Source organism: Sciurus carolinensis, chromosome 3, assembly GCF_902686445.1.
Source record: "Sciurus carolinensis chromosome 3, mSciCar1.2, whole genome shotgun sequence".
Lineage (NCBI taxonomy): Eukaryota > Metazoa > Chordata > Mammalia > Rodentia > Sciuridae > Sciurus > Sciurus carolinensis.
This window is the reverse complement of record NC_062215.1, coordinates 77,414,868-77,440,735: the sequence shown is the minus strand read 5'-3', so window position 1 is coordinate 77,440,735 and position 25,868 is coordinate 77,414,868. Positions and strand designations below refer to the sequence as shown.

Genomic DNA, 25,868 nt, shown 5'->3' with positions numbered 1-25,868 from the left:
TTTGCTAAATCATGTTCATAACCACTCCCTGAAGAGCAATTACTCTCATTTCGTGACTTACCCGACAAGTATCACCCACTGAAGGAGACAATACAGGCATTTGGTTTAACTCTCATATGTTTCCTCACCTGGCAACGTGTTATGCTGCTGGTATGTCCCTTTGTAGACACTGAGTAACAATTACTTGAGAACTAGTACAGTAAGAAATGCATTCACAGCTGTCAATTCACTAAGTGATCCAAACAATTTGTTTCAGCCTAGTCACAAGCACCAACTTCATTCATCTTTAATAGAGATGTTAGTTTTCAAAAAATTGTCACAACTAGTGAAATTGCTATTACAAAACTCACTTCTTGGTAATAAAGGCAGTTTGAAAGTCAGGGCTTTTTTTTTTGTGTGTGTGTGTGTGTGTGTGTGTGTGCTGGAGATCGAACCCAGGGTCTTGTGCTTGCAAGGCAAGCACTCTACCAGCTGAGCTATCTCCCCAGCCCCGTAAGTCAGGGTTCTTAATCATGAGAAGCATGACAACGTCAAGGTGGCTCTGTGGACAGCGCTGATGCAAAACAAATGATTGAATAGCCCTTGATTTTTTAATTAACTTTTTTTTTTTTGCAGCGCTAGAGATTAAGCCCAGGGCCTTGTAAATGCTAGGCAAGCACTCTACCACTGAGCTATACCCTGGTTCCCTGAATAGCCCTTTAAACATTACTTGTCACTCAATGTGTCATCTGTATCTGTACAGGTTTTTTGAAGACCTTTCTTTATTACATCTAGTAGGGACAAAGGGAAAACCCCAGAAAATGTTTGGGCATGTCCTTTTGAATTGGCCAGCAGTGAGGGTCTCTCAAACAACATTGTTCCATGACAATTTGCAAATAGACTCTTGTGCCACTGGCCCAATCAGTACATCAATATTAGTCCATTTTCCGTTGCTATAACAAAAAACCTGAGGGTGGGTATTTTATAAAGAAAAGATGTTTACTTAACTCAAAGTTTTGAAAGATGTATGTCCAAGATCAGGCAGCCCCATCTGTTCAACCTCTAGTGAGGACCCCCTTGGCAATGACCCATCATAGAGGGTGTCATCATGGTGGGAGTTCATCCAAGAGGGAAGGATCACATGGTAAGATGAAGCTAGAGAGCAATTCAGGACTCAGGCTTACTCTACTGTAACAATTCACTGTCAAGGGACCTAGTTGGGTTGCTACAAGAAGTACTTTAATGTCTTCCAAGGGCAGCACCCCCCATGTCCTAACCACCTATCACTAGCCTCCACCTTTTAAGAGTTCCATCATCTCTATACTTCCACACAGGGGACAAAGCTTCAAGCACTGAAACCTTTGGAGAACAAACCACATGCAAGGGCTGGGGATGTGGCTAGGTGATAAAGTACTTGTTAGCATGCACGAGGCCCAAGTTCAATCACCAGCACCACGAAACAAGCACATACACACCATAGCATCATCCAAATGCATGTAGAGGGTTCAAAACAAAATGAAGGGACAATTTGCTTTCATTTATACATTGTCTATTAGTTTCTCCTTTGACAAAACCTAACCTGGCCCTGAGTATATACAGCTGAAAAGATAATTTTTACCCTCAAGGAAGTCAGTTTAGTAGAGAAAATAGAAATAAACGAACAGTTGCTAGACTACACAGTTATTACAGTGTTGGAGATGTGTGCAGGGTGCTATAGAAACAAAATGGAGCTCCTAACAGATGCAAGTGAGTCAAAGAAAGCTAAGGAAGAATAAAGGCAGTGTTCTTGAGCTAAACCAAATAAAACACTGAAACTCACTATTATGACATGTTCAGACTCAGAACTATAACAGTGATTTAGACTACTTCTCATTTTAACAGGGTTTATTTATTCTGATAGCTTCAATCAGCTCTTAATCTTCCCATTTTAACAAGGTCACTTGGAATTTTACAGATAATAATATCTCCAAAAATGTTTTACATGTGTTTTAACCTCCTGCATACATACATTTCATGGTACCTACATAGAACAAAGTGAAAAAAGCTAGATCAGAATGTGTGAATGAAACCACCCTATTTCTACTCTAATAAAAATAACAGCCCTGCCTATGTTTGTTCATTTACATAGGTATAGAACAATCCCAAGGATCTGTTGCAAATCTCAGGGTACTGGCCGATTGTCATGCATGGGAATCTTTGGTGCTTCAGCAATCAGATATTTGTATTTCTTCTTGTTTTGTTTCTGCCACATTAATTACACCAAGCATGACTTGAAATGGAAGTGGAGTCTGTCACTCTGCCAGCTTGCAATTAAAAAGTTAATTGATGTGGTAAGAAGTCAAATTTTTAAATAATCACTAAGATTTGAATTTCCCGTATTTTCGTGCTAGTCATTCATTCATTCATTGGTGCTGGAGATTGAACTCACTGCCTTGCATATAAGTATGTTTTCTACTACTGATGCAGCCCCACCCCAACTCCTGTTCTTATTTAAAGTTTTCTATTGCTGGGTGAAATAATCTTGTCTTTTGCTGTTTGCAGTAACTCAAGTTCTTTTATTTCCTAGTTTTTCTTATTGGTTCCTTTGATTTTTAAATAAATCATAGCATGTACAATATTAAGCCTAGCTTCTCATTAGTCTGTTTAGTCACTCAATTAATCCTCAAAAGTACTTTGATGCTTATCAATTCCCAAAATTTGCCTTTGCTCATGCATGATTTGGCTGTATAACACCTAGTACTGTCCTCACTCATGAACTTGACCACATCTCATGTCTCTACATCATCTTCCATACTACATTGGCATTCTGAGTCATCTGGGATTAGGTATCCTCCCTGCTATTAACCATGAAATATTTAACCTTCCCCACTTGCCTGGCTCCTTTCTTTTGAATTCAAACACCATGTGAATTAAAATGATCTTGGTTGCTCCCAACCTGTAATTCCAGACTGCAATATGTATTTCCCAGCTCTTGAAACTAACAGGTTTGACTAGAAGCTGACACCTCTTACTCCTACTGAACTTAATATTTTATACTTTATATAAATTCTAAAACCAAGAGTATACCTTTTTTAAATCAATGGACCCTCTTTGTCCATTGATAACATTTTTCAATATAAACAAAAATATTTGTCCCTTAGCTCAGTAAACAAATTAGATTCATCTAAGTGCCAAGCAAGGGAAAAATAGAAAATTTTTACTGGAAAACTTACTAACAACCACTTCAAATGATTTACCAGATAAAAGTTAGTGTAAGTTACAAAAATAATGCCAGTCTATACCCAGATGGCAGCCAAGACATTTGCCTAATGACAGGTGAGGTGGTTGGACTCTTTACACTTCAACTTGGGTAAATGACATCTTTAAAAGTTGTCTAGGGATCATCAATATTTTCCCAAACAATTTGATGAAAATGATAAACAAGAGAGACTTCACAATCAAGGAATTTTTGATAGTGTCTCAAGTCAGTCTTAAAATCATAGAAAGTTAGATGGAGAAGGTAGCTCAGAGATCATTTAATCCACCACCCTTGTTTTACTGCGAGAAAGCTAAAAGCCAAAGCTCTGAGGGCTTCACCTATGGTCATGCAATCCTGCTTAGCGCAGGTTCAGAATTGGAAACAGAGAATCCATGTTAGTAGTCTCAGAGCTGGCTACAAGTTCATTTGACAACCCACACTTTGAACCCATTTTCTGAAAAGTGTCTTACATCAATCTTATACTGCCCCTTTCTGGGGGAAATTAGACAAAAAGATAGAAATATTTTGAAAAGAAACCCCTGGTTAATAAAATGGAGAGAAGTACCTGTACAGACTTGCTGACTGGAAGTAATTGGCTTCCCCAAGACAAAGAAAATTCTTAGTCATGAGGTTAAAGTTGAAAAGTGATTGTGTCACCAGTCTGAAAACAGACATCGTTTTTCAGAGCAGTAGGTTGAATTAGAAACTGAGTAAAAATGTTTACGGAAAACTGAATTTGGAACTACTCACAACACTGGGAGCTGCTGTGGTTTGCTTGCTTTTAATGAAGTATTTCAGACACAAAAGAATAGACTTGGATACATATAAGGAACAATTTGTGTAGCTCCTTCTGACAGTTTCATTTCCTCCTTCCTGAATTTGGTGCTGCTATTTCTATGTTAGTTTTCTGTCATTGGGTAACAAAATATCTAAGAAAACCAACTTACAGGGAGGAAGGTTGATTTTGGGATCCTAGTTTTAGAGAGTTCAGTCCATGGTTGCTTGTTCCTGTTCCTTTGAACTTTGAACCTTGATAGCACGCATATCGTGACAGGAGCATATGGCAGAGGCTCCTGCTGACCTCATGGTGACTGGGAAGCAAAGAGAAACAAAGGATTTGGGGCCCCAAAATCACCTTTAAGGACATGCCTCCAATGACCTAACTTCCTTCCACTAAGTGCCACTTCTTAAAGGTTCTACCACGTCCCCAAAGTGCTGCAGGCTAGGGTCAAACCTTTAACACATGGGCCTTTGGGCGACATTCCAGATCCACACTACAGCAGTTTCTATGTCCATTCTTATGTCTTTCCTATGTGTAAATGTATCCATAAGTCATATTTACTACTTCTTTCATATTTTACATCTTATATAAATGCTTTCTTATTACATATGTATCTTACACTAGTAAGATGTATCCTATTGGCAAATGGGAGGGCTCCAGCTAATTTATTTGAACTGCTCTATGGTATTCCACTATATGAATGTTTTGACATTTGATTAACCTCCTACTGATCAGCATCTTATGAGTTTCTAGGATTTTAGCTCTGTTTTGTTATGTTTGCTAGGTTAGGTTTTTTTTTTTTAAACCTTGCTCCTATAAACATTTTTATAAAACCCTCCCCTGATATATGTTTGTGTACAAGTTTCTCTAATGACATTTGTGCAGTCTTAGTGTATGAACATCTTCAATTTGACCAAAAAGACCTCGAAAATCACCAGCAGAATATGAAAGTGCCAAAACACTGGGATTATATATTTTCATATTTTTTTTTAATTTAAATAATCTGAAAAGTGTAACATGGTAATTCTTTATGGTTTTAATTCACAGTTCCCTGATCCCGTGTGGGACTGAGTATATTCCCAGGTATTCACTGGCAGTTTGCATCTCTTCTTCTGACTGGGCCACTTTTCAGATGAGCTGCTTGCCTTTTTATTATTTATTTTTAGGGAACAAAATCTTTTTGGTTCTGGGGATTGAACCCAAGGATGCTTTACCACCAAGCACATCTCCACTCTGCTTTTTATTTTGAAACAGGGTCTCGCTAAGTTGCTGAGGGTCTCACTAAATTGCTGAGGTTGACCTCAAATTTGTGATCCTCCTGCTCGATTTCCTGAGATGCTGAGAAGTAAGGAGTGAACTTCATCCCTCGGCTTGATATTTAGAAAGTTTTCTATAATCAGGATATAAATCTTTCATTATTTATACATACCACCAATATCTTTTCCTAGTTCGGAGTTTGATTTTTCTGTTTTATAAAAATGTGTTTTGTCATATTTATCAAGTTTTTATTTTTTATTTTTATTTTTAAAAAATTTTAGATATAGATGGACACAATGCCTTTTTTTATTTTTATGTGGTGCTGAGGATGGAATCCAGGGCCTCACACATGCCAGGCAAACTCTCTACCACTGAGCCACAACTGCAGTCCCTATTTTAAAATTTTTTTAAAATATTTTTTTAGTTGTAGGTGGACCCTTTATTTTTATTTGTTTATTTTTGTGTGGTGCTGAGGATCAAACCCAGTGCCTCACAAGTGCTAGGCCAGCACTCTACCACTGAGCCATAACCTCAGCCCCTCAAGCTTTTATTTTTGATTTATGCTCTTTTTTTTTCCCTCTTTTTAAAAATCTTTTCCTACTTTAAAGTTGTAAAGGTATTCTATATTCTAATTTTTTTAAGTTTTGCTTTTCACAATCATTATGTCTTTTATGCATCTGGAAATGATTTTTGGTGTTTTGTGAGACTGGTAATTAACCAGTTCTTTTTTTCTCAAATCAACATCAGTGGTTCTTCAATCTATTACTGAGAAGTCATCCTTTCCCCACATGTGGATAATGCCTCCTACACCATATATTCTAGACTCCTTATCAGTTCAATAAGGTTATTCTTCCATCCCTTTACTTAGACACACCATATTAATTACTGTACTTTCACATTAAGTCTCAATAGCTAAAGTCAGCCCCTACCTGATAGATGGTCACAATGGTTTTGCACTATGCCTCTTACATCCCACTCAAGAGAATGCATATGCAGGAGGGAAACCCAGAAAGAGACTATGGGGTCTGCCATTATGGCCTGCAGCTAAGGGAGAGGGGGAAATCCTGAACTGGAGATCAGTGCCCAGCCCCAGGAAACAGCCCTTCAAAGAACGCACACGTGTCTCGTGAGAGATCCAGACCTTGGATGCCTGTGCGCAGGGGCCTCTGTGAGCAGTTTCTAAGTAAAACAGCAACAACCGGAAGAGGACTCCAATTGCTGCCAGTGAGGTAAAAAGACATTTGCTCTGAAAATGAAGTTCAGAACACAATTACACATATAATAGCATCAAAAAGAATAGACCATTTAGATTTATATTTAACAAAAGAAATACAGTACTTATACACTGAAGATTTTGAAAGAAATCAAAGAATAAATAAATGAAAAGGCATCATATATACATGGAGTAGAAGCCTTAATATTATTAAATGGAGATATTCTCCAGATTGATCTACAGATTCAGAGCAATCCTTATCAAAATCCCATTTAGCTCCTTTTTTTAAAAGTGAGTCTTTTTTTCAATATTATTTAGTTGTTGATGGACTTTTACTTCATTTATTTATATGCAGTGCTGAGAATCGAACCCGATGCCTCATTCGTGCTAGTGCTAAGCGAGTGCTCTACCACTGAGCCACAACCTCAACCCCCAGCTAGCTTCTTTACAGAATCTGACAAACTGATTCTGAAATTAATATGGAAATGCAAGTTATCAAGAAAACCCAAGCAATCTCAAAAAAGAGCAAAATTAGAGGACTTACACTTTCAAAGTTCAAAACTACAATAATCAAAACAGTATGATACTGGCTTAAGGATAGATGTATAAATTGATGGAACAGAATTGAGAATCCATAAATAAACCTGTTCATCTATGTGCAATTTATTTTGACACAGGTGCTAATTAAATGGGGGAAGGAACAGTCTTTTTAACAAATGATAATGAGACAACTGAATAGCTACATGCAAAAAATGAAGTTGAAAATAGACGAAAAAATGTTCGGCATCATTAGCAATTAGAGAAATGCAAATTAAAACTACACTGAGATTTCACCTCACTTCAGTCAGAATGGCAATGATCAAGAATACAAGTAACAATAAATATTGGCAAGGATGTAGGGAAAAAGGTACACTCATACATTGCTGGTGGGACTGCAAATTGGTGCAACTGCTCTGGAAAGCAGTATGGAGATCCCTCAGAAAACTTGGAATGGAACCACCATTTGATCCAGTTATCTCGCTTCCAAAGGACTTAAAATCAGCATACTATAGTGACATGGCCACATCAATATTTATAGCAACTCATTTCACAATAGTTAAGCTAGGAACTAACCTAAGTGCCCTTCAACAGATGAATGAATAAATAAAATGTGGTACCTATACACAATGGAATATTATTCAGCCATAAAGAAGAATGAAATTATGGCATTTGCCAGTAAATGGATGGAATTGGAGAATATCATGCTAAGTGAAATAAGCCAATCCCAAAAAAACAAAGGCTGAATGTTTGCTGTCATATGCAGATGCTGATTCTCAATAGGCAGAGGGTAGGGGAGTAGAAGTTCACTGAATGGAGGTGGGGCGATGAATGGGGGCAGGGAGGATGGATGAGAATGGGAAAGACAGTAGAATGAATCAGACACAACTTTCCTACTTCGTATATGAATACACAACCTGGGTAACTCCACATCATGTACAACCGCAAGAATGGGAAGTTATACTCCATGCATGAATGTTATGTCAAAATACATTCTACTATCATGTATGACTAAAAAGAACAAATAAAAAATAAATAAAATTTTAAAAAAGAATGAAATTGGACCCCAGCTCATACCACATATAAAAATTAATATGGGGCGGATTACAGAGGCACACACCTATAAATCCCAGTGACTTGGGGAGACTGAGGCAGGAGAATCACAAATTTGAGGCCAGTTCAGCAACTAAGTGAAACCCTAAGCAATTTAGAGAGATCACGTCTCAAAAATTAAAAAATAAAAAGGGTCTGGAAGTAGCTCAGTGGTGAAGTGCCCCTGGGTTCAGTACCCAGTATAAAAAAATTTTAATGTGAAACAAGTCATGGTGGTGCACACCTGTAATCCCAGCAGCTCAAGTGGCTGAAGCAGGATTGCAAGTTCAAGGCCAGCCGTGGTAACTTAGAGAGAAACTTGTCTCAAAATTTAGAAGAAAAAAAGAGAGGAGGGATGGGAATATAGCTCAGTGGTAAAGTGCCCATGTGGTACCCAGTACCACATACACACCACAAAGTGATGTGAACTGAAAACAGCTCTAAAATTAAAACTTATTTAAAAGTAAGAAATAAATGACTCAAAATGGATCAAATACCTAATTATACTACCTAAATTATTAAAACTCTCTGAAGAAAACGTAGGAGTATCTTCATGTCCTTGGATTAGGCAACAGTTTCTTAGAGCACAAAAAGCACAGGAATAAAAGGAGAAATATAGGCAAATTGGATTACATCAAAATTTAAAACTTCCATGCTTCATGTAACACTATTACGAAAAAAGTGGACAACCTACAGAATGGGAGGAGATGTTTGCAAATCATATATCTGAGAAGAGTATAGTATTCAGAATATATAAAGAATTCTTACAACTCAATAATAAAAAGACCCAACGGAAAAATGGGCAGAAGATCTGAATAGACTGACATTCCTCCAAAGAGGATCTACAAATGGTCAATGAGCCCATGAAAAGAAATGCAAATCAAAACTATAATGAAATGCCACATAGACCCACTAGAATGGATATATATATATATATATATTTTTTAAATTTAACAGACCATAACAAGTGTCAGTGAAGCTGTAGAGAAACTGGAACCCTTCTACACTGCTTCTGGGGATGCAAAATGGTACAGCTGCTTTGGAAAACAGTATGGCGGCTTTTCAAAAAGTTAAATAAACATAATGGATACCATGGCAGGAGCCTATAATTCCAGCAATTTGGGAGGCGGAGGCAAAGGATTGCAAGTTTGAGACCAGCCTGGGCAATTTAGAAAGGCCCTGTCTCAGGCTGGGGTTGTAGCTCAGTAGTAGAGTGCTTGCTTAGCATAGGTGAGGCACTGGGTTCAATCCTCAGCACCACACACACACACACACACAGATTAAATTCTTGAAAGAAAGACCCTGTTTCAAAATAAATAAAAGGACTGGGGATGTAACTCAGTGGCAAAGCACCTCTGGATTCAATCTCCAGTACCCCCCCCAAAAAAAAAAAACAAAAAAACTAAAGATGAACTACATATGAACAAGCAGTTTCACTCCTTGGTATATGCTAAAGAACATTGAAAGCACACACACGGACTCTTGTGTATGAAGGTTTATAGCAGTATTATTAATAGTAGCCAAGAAGTACAAACAACCAAAATGTTCAAGAGCTGAAAGAACAAATGACGGAATACTATTCAACCATGAATAATAAACCGTGGAAACTTACACAAAGTGAAAGCAGGCAGAAACAAAAGCCCACATATCATATGATTCCATTAATATGTAATTCCTAGAATAGGCAAATCTATAACCATGGGAAGTAGGTTAGTGGTTGCCTAGGGCTGGGGTGGAGGGAGGGTTTGAGGGTGCAGAGGGATTGGGGAGTGACTATTTATGGGTACTGGGCTTCTTTGGGGGATGATGAAAATGTTCTGGAATTAGTGGCAGTGGTTTTACAACCTGGTGAATACACAAAAATGTTGAATTGCATACTTGGTACTGGAGAGTTTTATAATAGGTGAGTTATATCCCAACAAAGAAATGAGTCACCTCAAAAGAAGACGTTTTCATTTTTTCACCATCAATCTTCATTCTCCTATATCCAGGAGCTAGAATTTAGAAGGGGGACAAGAGGGACAAATGGAAGGGAATCAATTAGCAGATCATGCCTCACAATAGGTCCCTGTAGCCCACTCTATGAAGAGGAAGGGGATTGCTTTGAATTGGTTATAAAAAAAAACGAAGACTGAAACTAAACTGAATTGTTTCATGGGCAGAACATGACAGAAATGTAATGGCCTGTGCCCTAAATGGCAAGGGGGCTTGGGAGAGGAGGGATATTCAGCACCATTGAAGGCAGGGATGGTACGAGAAATGGGATCACTCCACCCTTGTGCCTCACTAAAGTGAAACTTCTCAAGAAACAGTTTCTATCCGTAGGTATAGAGAATGCTCTGGGTGATGTAAGTAAACAAAAGCTATTATTGTTGTCACGTTTGGAGAAGACGAAATGAGAGGACCCGAAGAATGAAAATGAAACAAGCGAGCCACACCAAGCTCTTGACCTCTGCATGCCACTCCTTCTCAAAAGGATCCAGGGGTTCTCGGAGAAATGGTTGATTCCAAGGAATGCATGAGGCATACCTGGGAAAATCTACACTAAAAAAAAAAAAAGAAGAGTTTTTAAGGGTTGTGTCACAAGGACACAGGAGCAAACCTGAAGGGGAAGCCACCAGCCAACCTGAGATAATGGACACTAACCCATAACTAGATAATTGTTAATTAAGGGGAAAGAATTAAGCATTTAGCCTGCGTTTCCAGAAAGACATGTGTCTGAGGATAAACAAATAGCCCCAAGTTTCTTCTTTAAAGACTACCAGCTAATGAATATAGGGCAAATGACAGAACTAAGAAACTCCAGTTTTGCCAGTCCTCTGGAATAGTGATTCCGAGAACACGTGGACTGAAACCTCCAAACCGTAATTTATCTCAGGCCATTTGCTCAGTGGTGGAATGCTAACACACATGGCTGCCCTTTAAAGCTATACCAGAAGTGCTGGACAAGGCTATAAGAAATTAAAAAGTTGTAAGCAACGTTAAGGAATATAAGTAAAGAGGTGGGCTGGGGTTGTGGCTCAGTGGGAGACACTTGCCTAGTGCATGTGAGGTACTGGGTTCCAGCCTCTGTACCACATAAATAAATAAATAAAATAATTTTGTCCAGCTGGAACTAAAAGTATTTTTTTAAAATAGAGAGTTAATCTGTCATGTTATGAAAAGCATATGATAACAGAAAAATCAACAGAATTCGTGAACTACTGCAACCATGACAATGTACCATATTTTATTCAGCCAGTCCCCTATGAATGTGCATTTGATCTGTTTAATCTTTAGTTATTACAAATTATGCCATAATTAATAACCCTGCACATAGGTCGTTATATATCTTGGAGGTAAAACTTCAGGGAAAATTCCTAGAAGTGGTATTACTGGATCGAAGGGCAAATGCATATGGAATTTTGTTAGTTATTGCCAGATTCACTCCAACTGGTTGTTGTTTACCTGATTTAAGACCCTACTGTGAATACACTTGACAACAGCAGCAACTAGAAACATAAATGTTTGTCGGCTGTTCCTTAGTAGGCTCCTATTTGGCTGTCAGGTGGAAACTTCCCATTGGTTGATTTTTTCCCCCCACCTTGGAGAACCACTTGATTTGTTCTTGACTTTTACATAGGCACCACTAAGTTATGGAGTATACTAGTAGAGTATGTGCTTAGCATGTGAGAGGTCCTATATTTAATTCCCAGCATCAAAAAATAAATCAATTAAAAACAAAAACCTAAAATAAATAAATAAATAAAAACAAAAATCTAGATCTACACTCAAAATGAGAAATACAGGTAAGACTGAGGATGTAGCTCTGTGGTAGAGTTCTTGCCTAGCATGGGTTAGATCCCCAGTACCACAAAAGAAGGAAGGAAGGAGGCAGGCAGAACAAAGTAATAGATAAAGGTTGAAATTAAAGGGAAAGCAAAAGAGGTACCATGGAATTACAAGCAAAGTGAAAATCATAAAAATTAAACTTAAAAAGCATCAACCTCAAAGAAGGAATAACACCAATCATAAATCAAAAGAGCAGCAATCTTATATTTTCTGATGATAATCCAACATATTAGAAAGAATAAAAAGTAAAGTAAAAATTTTCAACTACTTGGAAATTTAGAAATATGTTCCCTGATTATGGTAAGATCAAAGAAGATAAAGGAGGTCAGAATATACTACACCAAAATATAACACTTTAGCATAGGATTATTTTGAGTTGAAGGCTCTCTACCTCCCTTCTTTCAGTCTAAAAGCAAGGCATAGATTTCCCTTTGCAAAGGTAACATATGTAAAGGTGTGTGTTATGGTTTGGCTCTGGAATATCTCCAAAGGCTTACATGTTGAAGCACTGCAGCAATGTTCAGAGGTGGGATTTTTGGGAAGAGATTGGATTGTGAGAGCTCTAACCTCATGAGTGGATTAAGTCATTAGTGAATTCCTAATCTAAAGGGACTACCGGAAGTGGTGGAGGGGAAACCTAGGTGGAGGGAGTGTCTGTCTCCTTCTTTCTCTGCTTCTCCACTGCTGTAAACTGAGCAGCGTACCTCCTCTATACCTTTCCGCCTTGGTGTTTCTGCCTTAGGGTCAGCTGACCACAGACTGAAACCTCTCAAACCATGAGCCAAAATAAATATTTTCTCCTTTTAAGTGTTTTTCTCAGGTATTTGTCACTGTAATGAAACGCTCTGTTAGTACAGTCTCCCCACCTGCCACCCTCACAGGAATAAAACTACGCAGGAGACTCCTAATCTTTGTAATCAAAGATTACTAGTGGGCTGGGGAGATAGCTCAGTTGGTAGAGTGCTTGCCTTGCAAGCATGAGGCTCTAGGTTTAATCCCCAGCACCGCAACAAAACACAAAGATTACTAGTTCTTGAATAGCATATATTTCCTTGTCCCCTTTCATAACTCACCCCTCTGGAAGCTGGCCTTATAGGTAAGGAAGTACAATTCTTGCCTTTTACTCTGAATAAATGAAAAAATTGGAGGTTTTGAGTCAAATGGTATTATGACTGGCCTCGCATTTCAACCAGCTTTGTTAGTCTCTTCTCCACACTTTATCACCTGTTTTTAAGATGACCCAAAGACCTCAAATTCTACCTACCTCCTTGAGTCACACTTTTTTGGATGAGATCCCATGCCTACATACATAATTAAATCTATATTTTTCTTCTAGAATCTGTCTTTTATTAGATTTTATTTGATTCCTGGGATCCAGTCACTGGATCTAACAAGGCAGAAGAAGGCTTTTCTTTTTCTTATTCCCTACAAAAATAATAACACTGAAATTACAAATGATCTTGAAAGTAGTTGAAAAAAAGGAGAATATCACATACCAAAACCTGTGGGATGCATCAAAAGCAGAACAGAGCAAAAAATGTGAGCTATTTTATTATTTTGTTAGGCAACAAAGAAGGTCACATATGAGATAATTAAATCATCACATTAAGAAACTAGAAAAAGAACAATAAAAAGCCAAAAGAAGAGAGGATTAATAAATACAAAAGAGACTAATGAAATAGAAAATAGAGAAGGGAGAAGAAATAAAAAGTAGTATTTTGAAAAGATCAATAAAATACATGAATCTCTTATAAGCCTGGTTTGCAAAATGTGGGAATACATGCAAAAATATACAGGAAAAGAAATGATCACAGAGATAATCACACAAATAGGGGGGCTACAGAGAAATGAACGGGGGAAAAATAACAGGAGGTGGGGTCAGAAAGTCAGGTAGGGGTCAGACCACCAAAGGCCTTATAGGTAAGGAAGTACAGTCCTTGCCTTTTACTCTGAATAAATGAAAAAAACATTGGAGATTTTGAGTCAAATGGTTTTATGACTCGCCTCACATTTCAACCAGACACTTGTGTGCTGAGCGTAGACTGCAGGAGGGGTAACTGCAGGACTAAAGGACGTCGCCAAGATCCAGGTGGGAGTTTGTCGGTCAGTGTTCAGAGTGGGAACAGGTCGATCTTTCAATACGTTTTGCAGGTAACATGAATAGGATTTGCTGATGAATTGAATATGGGGTGTGGGAGAAAAGAGTCAAAGAGTTTTGCCAGAGCAGCTGGGAGAAGATGGTTGACATTAGCTGAGAAGCAGAGGGGACAGGAGGAGCAAATGCGGCAAGAGACCATGTGCTTAGTGTTAAACATTGAGTTTGAGATGTCAGTTAGTTGTCCAAGTGGAGATGTCAAGTAGGCAGTTGAACATCTGGGTCTGGATTCAAGTGAGAAGTATGAACTTGAGAAATAAATTTGGAGGATAAGGTATAAATGGTATTTGTCTTAGACTGCTTAGGTTGCTATTCAAAAAAAAAAAAAAAAAACCAAAAAATGCCAGAGACTGGGTGACTGAAACAACAGAAATCTATTTTCTCACTTCTGGAAACTGGAAGTCTAGGGTCAGGGTTCCAGCAATGGTCATATTCTGAGGAGGGCCCTTTTCCTGGCTTGCAGGCAGCTGACTTCTTGCTGTGTCTTCATGTAACCCTTCCTTGGTGCTTATGGTAGAGAAAGAAAGATCTCTCTTCCTCTTCTTGAAAGGTCACCAATCTTATCAATTAGGATCCTACCCTTATGATCTTGTTTAATATTATTTATATCCTAAATGCCTTATCTCCAAATACAGTCACGTTGGGGTTAGGGCTTCAACAGGACCTGGAGATGTAGCTCAGTGGTAGAGCATTTGCCCTAGCATGCAAAGCCCTGGGTTCACTCTGCAGCACTGAAAAATAAAGGACTTCAACATATGCATGGGGAAGGGGATTGGAAACAATTTAGTATTTAAAGCCCAGATGAGTATTTAAAGTAAGGAGATCCCAGGCTCAGGAGGCTGAGGCAGGAGGATTGCAAGTTCAAAGCCAGCCTCGGCAATTTAGCAAGACCCTAAGCAATATATGGAGACCTTGTCTCTAAATAAAATATTAAAAAGTGCTGGGGGTGTGGCTCAGTGGTTAAGCACCCCTGGGTTCATTCCCCTATACCAAAAATAAGTGAATAAATCAAGTAAGGAGAGATGGAGATGAAGATGGAACATTAAAGGACTTTGCTCCAGACAAATGCCATTTAGAGATTGAGAAGGTGAGATGCAAACCTCAAAGGAGACTCAAGAGAAACCTGGCAGTTATCTGCTTATTCAAACTGAACATGTGTTTATCTGTGACCTGGTAATTCTACTCCTGGGTATTTATCCAGTGGAAATGAATGCTTATATCTACCACATGGCATATACAAGAATGCTCATAGCACCTTTATTCAAAATTGCTCCATACTGGAAACAATCGATGTGTTTGTCAACAAAAGAATGTTTATTGGGATTAGAAATTCATTATATACTCATGTAATAGAATACTGTACAGTATTTAAGGGGACAGATCTCATAAACATCATGTTGAACAACATAAGCAAGACAAAAAAGAAAGTTTTCTGCATGATTCCATTTATAAGATGTTAAAAAAAAAAAAAAAAAAAAAAAAAAAAAAAAAAAAAAACCAGAAAAAAACCAACATATGGAGCTAGAGGTCAAAATAGTTGCTGCTTTTGGGAAGATTATGTGAAGTAAAGAACTATCTTACCCAAAGAGAGGTCCCCTTGACCTGCAGTTTCTGGGAGACGATCTCTAACTTTTGGAATGGTCTACCTGGTAAGTGTCTTTGAGGCCATGAGCCAAACTAGCTGGTCTACCAATGTGGTTTGTGGTGGGGGCGGTGGGGTACGCAACATCATGCCTGCCTGCTGGAGGGACTGGAGGAGGTCAACCACAGAGCTAGTCAGCCATATCCACATGACCAAGCTCCTACAAAGTGCTTGGACACCAAGGCTCAGGAGAGCTTCCCTGGTGAGCAATGCTCAGTGTGTGTTGTTACACGTTCTTGCTTAAAGAAGTTAGTCCTGGCCATGAGTCTCTGGAAGGCGATAACTGGAGGCTCCAGCAGTTGGCCTAATATACTTCTTCCTTTGGCTGAATTCAACCTGTTTCCTTTCACTGTAACAAACCATAACCACAGTGTATTGCTTTTTGGTGGGTTCTGTGAGTGCCTCTGGTGAACTAAAACAACAGAAATCTCTTCTGTCATAGTTCTGAAGTCTAGAAATTGGAGATCAAGATGTCACCAGGGCCGTCTCTCTCTGGAGATTCTGGGGCAGGTGCTTCCTTGCTTTTCCAGACCCACAAACTTGCAATTGGTATCAGAAGTAAGAGTGGTCTTGGGGATTCCCAAAGACTGCAGCTAATGACTGGGATGGGACGCCACCAGGCAGCTTTCTGGATTGCTGGAAGTGCTCTGTATCCTGACCTGGGGGACAGATACATGAGTAAGTACATAGTTAGAAGTCATTGAACTGTACACTTAGTTGTTACTTACTTCAGTATATGTAAATTATAGAGCAGTTTTTAATTTACCAAAACAAAGGCAATAATAAACAACAAAATTCAGAATGGTTTGGAGTCCTTGGAACCAAGTGTCACGGGTTGAATTGTGTCCCCCAAAAGGATAAGAGGAAGTCCTGATCCCCAGGACCTGCAAATGTGACCTTATTTGGAAATAGGGCTTTGCAGATATAATCAAGTTAAGATGAGGTCACACAGGATTCTGTGAGCTCCAACCCACTGACTGGTGTCCTGAATTTGGACCCAGACAACACAGAAATATCATCCTGCAGCCGTGGAGTTATGCTGCCGTAGAGGAGAATGCCTAGGGCTAACGGAAACCGGATAAGCAGGGAGGCTCATCCCCGAGACTCTCCCAAGGGAACGCAGCCCTGGTGACACCTTGATCTCCAATTTCTAGACTTCAGAACTGTGACAGAAGAGAATTCTGTTGTTTTAAGCTGCCCAGTTTGTGGCCCTTTGTTTCAACAGCCCTGGGAAAACAATACAGATGTGTGGGACTGCAAAAGAGAAGGGGGTTGGGCTGGGGTGCAACTCCATGGAGAACCCTGCTAGCATGCGGGAGACCCTGGGTTCTATCCCAGCATGGCCCAAAGAGAGGGGTGGGAGAGAGGTTAATCCTATTAATAATAATGGTTACCTCAGAGGGCATTTGTGCAGGATAATTTTTAGCTTTTCCTTTATATTTGGGTCAGTTTCCTTAAAGAAAGCTTCCTGTTGATCTTAAAATTTTGTTTAATGCCTTTCAAATTCTAATAGTCATACATTCTTATTGCAACAAATAAAAGAATTCAATGTAAATATTTTTTAATTTTTATTTTTACAATGAATTTTGATTCATTGTACACAAATGGGGTACAACTTTTCATTTCTATGGTTGTACACAATGTAGATTCACACCATTCATGTAATCATACATATACATAGGGTAATAATGTCTGTCTCAGTCTACTATCTTTCCTTCCTCCACCCCCACCCACCCCATTTTCCTCTATACCATCCAAAGTTCCTCCATTCTTCTCTTGCCCCGTCAGCCCCCCACACCCCGCCCCCCCGCCACCGTTATGTATCATTATCCACTTATCAGAGAAAATATTCAACCTTTGGTTTTTTGGGATTGGCTTATTTTACTTAGCATGATATTCTCCAACTCCATCCATTTACCAGCAAATGCCATAATTTTATTATTCTTTATGGCTGAGTAATATTCCATTGTGTATATGTACCACAGTTTCTTTATCCATTCATTAACTGAAGGGCATCTAGGTTGGTTCCACAATCTAGCTATTGTGAATTGAGCAGTTATGAACATTGATGTGGCTGCATCACTGTAGTATGCTGATTTTAAGTCCTTTGGGTATGAACTGAGGGGTGGGATAACTGAGTCAAATGGTGAGTTCATTCCAAGTTTTCTGAAGAATCTCCATACTGCTTTCCAGAGTGGCTGCACCAATTTGCAACTCCACCAGCAATGTATGAGTGTGCCTTTTTCCCCACATCCATGCCAACACTTATTATTGCTTGTGTTCTTGATAATAGCCATTCTAATTGGAGTTAGATGAAATCTTAGGGTAGTTTTAATTTGAATTTCTTTAATTACTAGGGATGATGAACACTTTTTCATGTATTTGTTGATCACCTGTATATTTTCTTCTGTGAAGTGTCTGCCCAGTTCCTTAGCCCATTTATTGATTGGGTTCTTTGTATTTTGGGTATAAAGTTTTGTAAGTTCTTTATAAACTTTGGAGATTAGTGCTCTGTCTGACGTGTGTGGAAAATATTTTCTCTCATTCTGTAGGCTCTCTTTTCACATTATTGATTGTTTTGTTTGCTGAGAAAAAGCTTTTTAGTTTGAATCCATCCCATTTATTGATTCTTGCTTTTATTTCTTGTGCTATCTGGTCCTAAGGCAACGTGATGGAGATTCAGGCCTACTTTTTCTTCTCTTTGGTGAAGGGTCTCAAATCTAATTCCTAGGTCCTTGATCCAGTTTGAGTTGAGTTTTGTACAGGGTGAGAGATAGAGGTTTTATTTCATTTTACTGCATATGGATTTCCAGTTTCCCCAGCACCAGTTGTTGAAGATGCTATCTTTTCTCTTGCATGTTTTTGGCACTTTTGTCTAGTATGAGGTAACTGTATTTATGTGGGTTTGTCTCTGTATTTTCTATCCTGTACCATTGGTCTGCCTATTTTGGTGCCATCAATGAAAATATTTTAATTTCAGAAATCAATCATTTTTAGTGCAAGCATGATGTTTGGTTTAGTTTTTTTCATCCTGTGACCAAAGACATGACAAGAACAACATTGAGGAATAAAAGTTTATGTGGGGCTCGTGGTTTCAGAGGTTTCAGTCCACAGATGGCCAATGCCATAGCTCTGGGTCTGAGGTGAGGCAGAACATCATGGTAGAAGGGTGTGCTCAGGACATGGTGACCAGGAAGCAGAAAGAGCCCTCCTCATCAGGGAAAAATACAAACCACAAAGACATCCCAGTGACCCACCTCCTCCAGCCACACCCTACCTGCTTATAATTATTGCCCAGTTAATCCATATCAGTGGATTAATACACTGATTAAGTTAAGACTGTAATAATCCAGCCTGGCACTGAGGCAGGAGGATGTAGAGTTTAAAACCAGCCTCGGCAATGGTGAACCGCTAAGCAACTCAGTGAGACCCTGTCTCTAAATACAATACAAAATAGGGCTGGGGATGTGGCTCAGTGGTCGTGTGTCCCTGAGTTCAATCCCTGGTTACCCTCCCCCCCCAAAAAAAAACCCACTAATAATCCCACCATTTCACCTCTAAACTTTTGAGCATTGTCTCACACATGAACTTTTGGGAGATGACTCATATCTAAACAATAAGACATCCCACATGATATTAGACTAACATAGTATTTAACATTCATCTGAAATTCAAAATAAACTGGGAATCCTGTGCTTATTTGATCTGGCGTGCTCTTTCCCCATTTTGTCCTATGGCCTGCTCTGTCACTTCCTACAGGTCTTTACTCAGCTCATGAGGCCCTTTCCCAACTGTATTAGTCAGATTTTTGTTGCTGTGACCAAAATCCCTGGCAAGAACAACGCAGAAGAGGAAACATTTATTTTTGGTTCACAATGTCACAGGTTCTAGTCCATGGTCAGCCAGCTCCGATTCTTTGGGTCTGAGGGGAGGCAGAACATCATGGTAGAAAGGTGTGAAAGAGGAAAACTGCTCCGCTCATGTCAGCTAGGAGGTAGAGAGAAGGAGGAAGGAGCCGGGAATAAGGTAAAGTCCTTAAAAGCATTCCCCCAGTGACCTATTTCCTCCAGCCGTGCCCCCGCCCCCTCCACTTCCTCCCAGTAGCTCATACGGCTGTCAGTGGATTAACACACTGATGAGGTCAGAGCCCCCGTGATCCCATTACTTCCCAAGGCCCCACCTCTGAACACTGCTGCTTTGGGGACCAAGCCTTCAATTGAAATGTCCTTCAATGGGGGACATTTCAGATCCAAATTACAACACCAACAACTCTGTTTACTACAACACCTCCATCTCCACTTCTTCCCAAATTTGTTGTACCTACCACCAGCTCACTGCACCGCTTCCTGTTTATTTGCTTAGTATCTGTCTCCTTCAGTATACAATGTAATCTCATGAGACAGGGACTTCGACGCTGTGTTGACCACTCACTCTCAAATGCCGAGAATAATGCCTGGCATGTAGCAGACTCCCAGTAAATACTGTTGGGTGAATGCATGCATAATAAATGAATGCTGCATGCTTACTTTCTCCAGGGCCAGAGAGGGCAGATGGTTTCTAGTAGCTCCAGGGAAGCAGACAGGAAAAGCAGGCCACAGCCCCTGCCCTCTGGTGGGAGTAAAAGAATCAATAGTTTTCATTTATTCATTTATTCATTTGGAGTGCTTTGAACACTCGCTGGCAACCAATACCAGTTTGCCACCAGGAGTGTTGGGTAAACAATCCTAGGAGCTTACTGTGATCTGAAGGAGACATTAACACACAGTATGCAGATGGCTATTTGATTGCAGTGGTGAACCCTCAGTGGAGGAAAGCAAAAAATTAAATTAAATTAAAAGAGAATAACCTAGTCTAGGCATCAGGAAGAGCTAGGAGACCTGGAGTTGAGATCTGAGAACTGAGCATGAATTAAGTGAGTGCAGAGCTCTAGGGTTAGTTAAAAGCATTGCCCTCTATTTTTGGGTCTGTGTGGTGCTACGGATTGAACCCAGGGTCTGATGCATCCTAGGCAAGCACTCTGCCACTGCGCTACCTACCGCCACAGCCCCACATTGCCTGTCTTTAAGTTTCAGTCTCCTGCCAGGCTTTGTGGTGCAAAGCCCAGCTTCACAGAAAGCTAAGGCAGAAGAATCACAAGTTTGAGACTGGCCTCAGCGATTTAGCAAGACCCTGTCTCAAAAAAACAAAACAACAAATGAAACAAAAGAACTGGGAAAACAGGGAAAGAGTTCAGTGGCACAGCAACCCTGGGTTCAGTCCCCAGTACCTGCCTCAAAAATAAATAAATAAACTGGGCAGGCATGGTCACACAGCCTGTAATCCCAGTGGCTCTGGAGGCTGAGGCAGGAGGATCACCAGTTCAAAGCCAGTCTCAGCAACTTAGTAAGGCCCTCAGTAATTTAGTGAGATCCTGTCTCAAAAAATTTTAAAAAAAGACTGGGATGTGGCTTAGTGGTTAAGCACCCCTGGGTTCAATCCCTGGTACCAATAAATAAATAAATAAATAAATAAATAAATAAACAAACAAATAAATAAAACTTCAGTTGGGTCGTGGCTCAGTCAGTGGTAGAGCGCCTGCCCAGCCTGTGTGCAGCACTGGGTTTGATCCTCAGCACCACATAAAAATAAAAAGTAAAGGTATTGTGTCCATCTACAACTAAAAAAAAAAAATTTTTTTTTTTTAATTTTCAGTTTCCTAATCAAAGAGAGGATTACAAAAGGTGAGCTCAGGTTATCTATTTATTTATTTTTTTTCAGTACTGGGGATGGAACCCAGGGCCTCATACAAGCTGGGCAAGCATTCTACCACTGAGTTATAGCCCTTAATTCCATTTCTAGGGAAGATTTCTTATCCAAAAAGTAGCATTGACTAACATGAAGTATAAATGGCTCACTGTTTTCCTTAAAAAGTAGGTTTATTCTTGTTTTTCCAGTTATAACAGAAATACTGGGGAAAAAAAAGAGAGAGAAATGCTGGATTAACAGATAATTTGTAAACTATAAAAAAGTAAAAAGAAAAAAAAAAAAAAAAAAACTCTGTCCCCACCATTCAGAGGTAGCTAATATTAAAATGTCAGTATATTTCTTTCCTTTCTCTATGTGTATTTTTCTTTTGTTTTTACACAACCAACATCAAACCCTGTGTTAAATATTGGGTTTAGTCTTCCTTTCCTTCCTTCCTTCCTTCCTTCCTTCCTTCCTTTCTTTCTTCCTTCCTTTCTTTCTTTCTTTCTTTCTTTCTTTCTTTCTTTCTTTCTTTCTTTCTTTCTTTCTTTCTTTCTTTCCTTTCTTTCTCCTCCACCTCTTTCTTCTTTCTAGTAGTAAGGATTGAACCCAGGGGCACTTTATCACTAAGCTACATCCTCAGTCCTTTTTATTTTTTATTTCGACTCAGGGTCTCGCTAAGTTGCCTAGGGTATCCCTAAGTTGCTGAGGCTGGCCTCAAACGTATGATCCTTCTGCGTCAGCCTCCCAAGTCACTTGGATTACAGGTGTGTGCCACTGTGCCAGGCTAGTTGTTTCTATTTATCTCAATACCAATCACTTGGCCATAGTATATTAAACTTTTTGTGGATACAATTCAAAGGGTATTTTCTTATATTTGGTTGTTTAGATCATAGCTATTTTCGACATTAATAAGGACTGGATTTGGCATTTTAGTGCAGAAAGCTTCTATTATATTTAGAAGTTTTATTCAGTAGAGTTGCAAAATTAAATTACTAGATCAAAAAGTCCAAGCATTTTGAGGTTCTTTACTCTCAGGGAAAAATTATGCTCCATAGCATTTGTTCGTGGGGTACTCCCACCAGCCGTACGTGAAGCCCTGTCTCACTGATGATTCTCTTCATGAAAATATCTGCAATTTGCTGGAGGTGGGAGGTTAGAAGGGGGAGGCATCTCATTGTTTTTCTGATTTGCATTTCTTTGATCTTTGGTGTGAGCTTTTTTCCCATTTGGAATACATTCTGAATCAAAAACCTCAACATTGGCTAAGCCCCAGGTGGTGAGTCATTTGGGTTTGGCGGATTAAATGGAACAAATCACCTTCCCTGCAACTGACAAATCCCTGTCTGGAATTGCCAAAGGCCAGAGAACTGCCAGAAGCCCTGGGAGAAGCCAGAGAGGGATACAGTGAGGTCACTGCGGACCACATTCCTCCTGGCTCTCACCACCAGGAGAACATTCCCAGCGATGACACAGTGGGGTGGGGACTCCCACATTCAGTTCCTACCCTCCTGTGGCACTGCAGGCGGGAGCTGTGGTTTTGACTTGTAAATGGTTTGATGATGACCTCCAGCGCAAGTGGGCAGTCCAGACCAAGTGAAATGCAAGTGACGGGGAGAAGCAGACAGGTGGGAAGGTGAGAGGCACCAATGTCAGCGTGACAATGAGCACTCAGTGCCCAAGCAGGGAAGCCACGTCTTCCAGTGGAGCTAGCAGCATCCGGGAGCTAGCTTCGAACGCTAGCAAATACATGGAGAGGGGCTGCTTTTTTTCCTTTACTGAATATATATGGCATACTTAAGGCAAAGGAAACAAAGAGAGCCAGCTGCAAGCAGATGGGGCCAACGTGTAGGGCAACCTTGCTTTATAACTACCCAGTTTTGCTAAAACCAACTCATTCCTGAGACCAGCTTTAATCCCTTCTTGGGTAGCGGGCCCCACAACCTAACCACTAGGCCTACCTCTTAACATATACACATACAGCAAAAGGTTAAGAGTGATTATTTCTGGATTTCGGGGAGGATGAATGACCTTTATATTCTTCTTTATATTTTATATTATTTCCCAGTTTTAAAAATAAACATTTTCGGGGCTGGGGAGATAGCTCAGACGGTAGAGTGCTTGCCTTGTAAGCACAAGGCCCTGGGTTTGATCCCCAGCACCCAAAAAAAAAGAAAAAAAAAAAACCATTTTCTATTTTATAATTGAAAATATCTGAACACCACAAATCATTGTAAAAATACTTCAAATGAAAATTAAACTAAATTCTAGTTAGATGTGGCAGATCAAATGCTAGAATTTATCTCTGCTTCCTACATGAAATATCACTAAAAGTTGACCAAAAAAATCAAAGCAGATATAAATCCAAAAGACAAATGGGAGAAATACTAGCCAGAGCAGTATTTCTTTAGACAGACTAAAGAAATTAAAGGGATACGAATAGGAAAAGAGGAACTTAAGCTGTCACTATTTGCTGATGACATGATTCTACATTTAGAGGATCCAAAAAACTCCTCCAGAAAACTTTTAGACCTCATCAATGAATTCAGCAAAATAGCAGGCTATAAAGTCAACACGCATAAATCCAAAGCATTTTTATACACAAGCGATGAAACATCTGAAAGGGAAATGAGGAAAACAACTCCATTTGCAATAGCCTCAGAAACAATAAAATACTTGGGAATCAATCTAACCAAAGAGGTAAAAGATCTCTACAATGAAAACTACAAAACATTGAAGAAAGAAATTGAGGAAGACCTTAGAAAATGGAAAGATCTCCCATGTTCTTGGATAGGCAGAATTAATATTGTCAAAATGGCCACACTACCGAAAGTGCTATACAGACTCAATGCAATTCCAATTAAAATCCCAGTGATGTACCTTACAGAAACAGAGCAAGCAATCATGAAATTCATCTGGAAGAATAAGAAACCCAGAATAGCTAAAGCAACCCTTAGCAGGAAGAGTGAAGCAGGGGGTATCACAATACCAGAACTTCAACTATACTACAAAGCAATAGTAACAAAAATGGCATGGTATTGGTACCAAAATAGGTAGATCAATGGTACAGAATAGAGGACATGGACACAAACCCAAATAAATACAATTTTCTCATACTAGACAAAGGTGCCAAAAATATGCAATGGAGAAAAGACAGCCTCTTCAACAAATGGTGCTGGGAAAACTGGAAATCCATATGCAACAGAATGAAACTAAACCCCTGTCTCTCACCCCACAGAAAACTCAACTCAAAATGAATCAAGGACCTCGGAATCAGACCAGAGACCCTTCATCTTATAGAAGAAAAAGTAGGTCCAAATCTTCAACATGTCGGCTTAGGATCAGATTTCCTTAACAGGACTCCCATAGCATAAGAAATAAAAGCAAGAATCAATAACTGGGATAGATTCAAACTAAAAAACTCTCTCTCAGCAAAGGAAACTATCACCAATGCGAAGTACAGAGTGGGAGAAAATCTTTGTCACTCATACTTCAGATAGAGCACTAATTTCCAGAATACATAAAGAACTCAAAAAACTCTACACAAAGAATACAAATAATCCAATCAACAAATGGACTAAGGAAATGAACAGACACTTCACAGAAGAAGTTCTATAAGCAATCAACAGATATATGAAAAAATGTTTAACATCTCTAGTAATAAGAGAAATGCAAATCAAAACTACCCTAAGATTCCATCTCACCCCAATTAGAATGGCGATTATCAAGAATACAAGCAACAAAAGGTGTTGGAGAGGATGTGGGGAAAAAGGTACACTCATACATTGCTGGTGGGGTTGCAAATTAGTGCAGCCACTCTGGAAAGCAGTATGGAGACTCCTCAGAAAACTTGGAATGGAACCACCATTTGGCCCAGCTATCCCACTCCTTGGCCTATACCCAAAGGACTTAAAATCAGCATGGCATGGATCTGACCCGTGACAAAATGTGTTCCATGGTCAAAAAATGGCAGAAGATGGTCGAAGCTCAGGTTGATGTCAAGACTACAGATGGTTATTTGCTGCGTCTATTTTGTGTTGGTTTTACTAAAAAATGCAACAATCAGATACGGAAGACCTCTTATGCCCAGCACCAACAGGTCCGCCAAATCCGAAAGAAGATGAATGGAAATCATGACCCAGGAGGTGCAGACAAATGACTTGAAAGAAGTAGTCAATAAACTGATTCCAGCATTGGGAAAGACATAGAGAAGGCTTGTCAATCAATTTATCCTCTTCATGATGTCTTTGTTAGAAAGATAAAAATGCTAAAGAAGCCCAAGTTTGAATTGGGAAAACTCACGGAACTTCATGGTGAAGGTAATAGTTCTGCAAAAACTACTGGGGACGAGATAGGTACTAAAGTTGAACGGGCTGATGGATATGAACCTGTTTAGAATCTGTTTAAAATTCAGATATT

General features: G+C 39.4%; 1 pseudogene; it reads left to right on the top strand.

The window, feature by feature from the left end:
- The window catches only part of LOC124979443 (40S ribosomal protein S3a-like), a 40,107-nt pseudogene extending 14,262 nt beyond the window's left edge, over nt 1-25,845 (top strand).
- The last annotated feature ends 23 nt before the right edge of the window (nt 25,846-25,868 follow it).